The sequence below is a fragment of the Geospiza fortis genome, unplaced genomic scaffold, assembly GCF_000277835.1.
Source record: "Geospiza fortis unplaced genomic scaffold, GeoFor_1.0 scaffold413, whole genome shotgun sequence".
In the NCBI taxonomy this organism is placed as follows: Eukaryota; Metazoa; Chordata; class Aves; order Passeriformes; family Thraupidae; genus Geospiza; species Geospiza fortis.
The window spans coordinates 2,028,088-2,031,991 of record NW_005054386.1 but is presented as its reverse complement, the minus strand read 5'-3'; the positions used below and the strand labels follow the sequence as shown (position 1 = coordinate 2,031,991).

At 36.2% G+C, this 3,904-nt stretch overlaps 1 protein-coding gene across 1 annotated transcript in view; it reads left to right on the top strand.

Annotated features, from left to right (window-relative positions):
* Window positions 1-3,904, top strand: part of TENM2 (teneurin transmembrane protein 2) — a 613,414-nt gene that overhangs the window by 451,171 nt on the left and 158,339 nt on the right. The gene's annotated exons all lie outside the window — the stretch shown is intronic.

Here is a 3,904-nt window from a genome sequence, read left to right as displayed (position 1 = left end):
GATGGTCAATGTGTTTCAAAAATGTGTGTTCACAGTGAGCAAAGAATATATTATTCCTTATACTGATTAATGAGGAAAAATCAAATGTTCCAGTCACGTTCGCTGTTGTAAGAACAGTGGAAGCAAGAAATTGATTCAGGATTCTCAACGTGCCCTGTTAACTTTAGGTGTCAGATATGCACATCTCATAAATGGTCCAAACAGAGGGATTTAATGACTTTTTGATGTAGTGCCATATGTTTAAAAAGTATTTAGAAAAAAAAATGTGATAGGTGGTGAATTCATATAAGTAACAGAAGCCAGTGGCATTTGAATTGAAATATTACCATCACATTCTGCCTTTAGATTAAAAAAACCAGAATTATTTTGATTACTAGTTCTCAGTCTATATTGGTCTGTGTGCCTAAATCCTGGTGGTGTTACATTTGAATCATTAGGTGGTTCCATTTTGCATGCAGTTCTTTTTCATATTCTACTCATCCTTAGCATTTTGTAAGGAAAAATATAGAAACCCTGAATGTTGTGTTTATTTCCCATGATTCCTATGTTCATAGTGACCACACTTGGTTCTAATCCTTTCTGTGGTTTTTTGAGATGTTTTTAACATGCTGCTGAGATTTTGTCTTTCTTAATTTAATTATTTTCATTTATTTCTGACTTCCTCACCCTCCCCTGGTCTCTCTCATTCTCTGTTGTTGTAGAGGTCTTTTTTAGGTGTCTGCACAAACTATCAGTGTATTTTTTACCTTTTAAAGTGCCTTTAACAATATGCTGATGACAGTGAAGTGCTGCACACTCTTTAGGCTCTTTGAATAAATGGCAAAATTGTGGTAGCTTGACAATATTTTCTGTTAATACTTTCCAGACCTAGTCTTCGTGGGATTTATTTCCTCTCTGAAACTATTCTCACATATAGCACTCAAAAGATCTATAAATATGTGCTGAATTTTCTCTCTTTTTTCTTTTTTTTGATCCTATATAACCTGACTCTTCAGGACAGACACCATTTTCTAAGAAAACCCCATTTTTCATACTAATGAGCTTCCATATATGATTAATTTGTACACTAGCAGGAGAGAACTGTCTACCTATCCCTGCTGTCTGTTTAGTCCAAACCTACATCCCAGCACACTGAGGACTACAGATCTAACCATCTTTCTGTATTTCCCCTGTAGAAAGCCTCAGAAGAATAACAAGCTTAGTTTGGTGTATAAATGAAAAGATTGGAAAGCACATAATTCATTGAAGTTGACAGTTATCATACAGCAGCTCCCTGTTAGAGTGATTATGCACATGGGAAATGATATACTGCAAGTTGAACGTTTTAATCATGTGCATGACTTTGAAGTGATGGATTAGGAAATGTGGTTTTTCCTTGGTATTTAGGTTGCTGTAATCTTAAGCAAAGCTTTGCAAGGTGGTTATTGCTTTTTGCACTTTCATTTTTAAGACAAGAGAGAATGTAAGGCAATGTATTGACTCTTAATAATTGATGAATGATCTATCATTTCAAGTAACAACATAACTGATCCATTTTGACAGAAGTTTTTGAGCTCTTCTTTCCAGCTGAAAGAATGATGAGCACAATAGAGCTGGTAGTGAACACAACAAAGCAGGGTTTAGGAGAGAGTGTTAACTCAAGGTTTAAATAATGAGAAGTTACCTGACAAGCTTCATGCCATACATAGGAAAGAATAAGTACATGTCACAACCAGAAAATAGCTGAAATTAATCCTATGAATAAACTTGATAGATCCACTTTGATCATAATTTAAAGTGATGGAAGAGAGAGAAAAGAAAAAACAAAAAAGCAGTGGTGTAGCCTTAGATGCATGAGAAGAAAAGAAAGGTAAAAGTGAAGTGCTTTTGGTAGGCCATTTATTAAATTAATTCCTTCACTCTCAGCAAAAAATCATACAATTCATTGCACATGACAAAGAGCAGGAGTAAGACCATCAGCTATAAACTAACTCTTGCTGTCCTCCAACAGTGTGACTTAAGGTGCTAAATCATCTCCTGATTTGAAAAAAAGAAAAGGCTTTGAAGGTGCTGCTATTGTATTTCTGCCTTACATGTCCACAAAGAAAATTTCTTGCTCTCTACCATAGCAGAGGTTCCATCGGCAGGGTTGCATTAGCTAAAAGTAAGAGTTATGGAAAAATTCATCAAAATTTGCAGCCAGTGGTTCTGCTCCTTAGGTTTGTCAGGGTATCTGGGCTTTGGGAATGTGATTGTATCAATGCTGCTCCAGACTCTTGCAGTACTAAATGCAAAATGCAGCGATGGCAAACAGGGGATAAATTACATTGAAAGAGTAGTTTGAAGTTCTTATACTCCTCAGGATTTCTAAATGAATTGTCTTATCATAAAAGAGATGGGAGAATTGATATGGGTGGATCATTGAAAAAAAATTATGTCTACAGCTTTAAACATGGGGCTTTGAGATTACAAAAGATTATGGCTGGCATGAAAAAAATTATAATGATGGTGATTTAAAGGGATCATAACTGATGGAAAAGAAAAAATATTTTTAAAATTATTAGGCATTCCTATTGCCTTTCCTCCAACACACAACTAAAAATACAATGAATGAAATGAAATGAAAAGGCAGTATGTTTAATGCTCTAAAAATAAATTCATAGTGCATAAATAACCTTTGGAACTTTTTGCCACACTACATAATTGATGTTAAATAAAGATACTACTGAGATTTTAAGTTAAACATTTGTCAAAATAATGGCAATATGCCTTGTTAGAAGGTAACTTAGGGGTTTATTTTCTTTTTTAAGTTACATATAGATTGATGGTTTATATCATAATATGTCATCAAAGTCTGGCTATTTGGATAGACTCTTCCTTTTTAGGCCAGTCAGTACCACTGTTATCTGAAATTTTCTAAATCTTCCTCTGCAAACTACCCTGACTGACATCTGGGGAAAAATTCTGCAGGTCTGCAGTGGTGCAGTGTGCTAGGGCACCCCTTTGTGCAGGGTAGGCTGGGTTCTGTGCGCAGACATTTTCCCTCTCAGACAAACTGGTCTGTGTCTGAGTTCCTTGACAGTGGCAGGGTTCCTGCAGAAACTTTAACACAGATCATATTCACCAGGTTGAAAATAAATCAGGTGACTTTTGGTCTTCTTGGTAAAGGACTAGACAGAAAAGAAGTGCAGATGGGGTGTGTGAAAGAGCACTTTAAGATGTTTCTGTGGCCAATTGTTGTACTACTTTTAATAGTAGAGAATAGGAAAAAAGTCACATCAATTAACTTTTCCATTGCATGGCATATACAGGGCTGGCTGCACATTTAAAGCCAGGTTTGTCACTGCTCCCTGTTTCCTCAATAGCCAGATGTGAACAAAATTCAGAGTATCAGTTGCTCGTATTGCACAACCTTCTGGCAAATTCCAGCCTGCAGGATGGAAATGAAATTGTCCCACAGTCCTCCCTGAGTCTCCTGCACCATTTCACAGAGCCCAGGAGTTATTCCTATTATCCAGGGGTGACATATGAAGAATGTAGAACCAGCCATTCAAATTAGGACGTCCTGAAGATATTGGGCTGGTGGTAAAACCCAGTTACAAGAAAGTAATTTATAAAGTGTCAAAAGGAAAGCATATACCACACATATTGTCTTTGTCAGAGTGTTCACTTCAGAGGTTAAGGGAGTGATGAAAGCATTTGTCATGTTAAATTAGTTTTTAGCTCTTTTGATTCATGCCAAAGTTGGAGGAGAAAAATATAAAAAAGAAGAAAGAAGGAGCGTAAAAAGAGTCACCTTGTGTTTTTCACAAAGTAATTGCTGCCAAACATAAATACCACATTTTTGTAAGCCCCTATGCTGCTCTGATTTCTGCCAATCTATCTTTGAGCATCAAAGAACATCTGACCATCAACATGTCAGTAC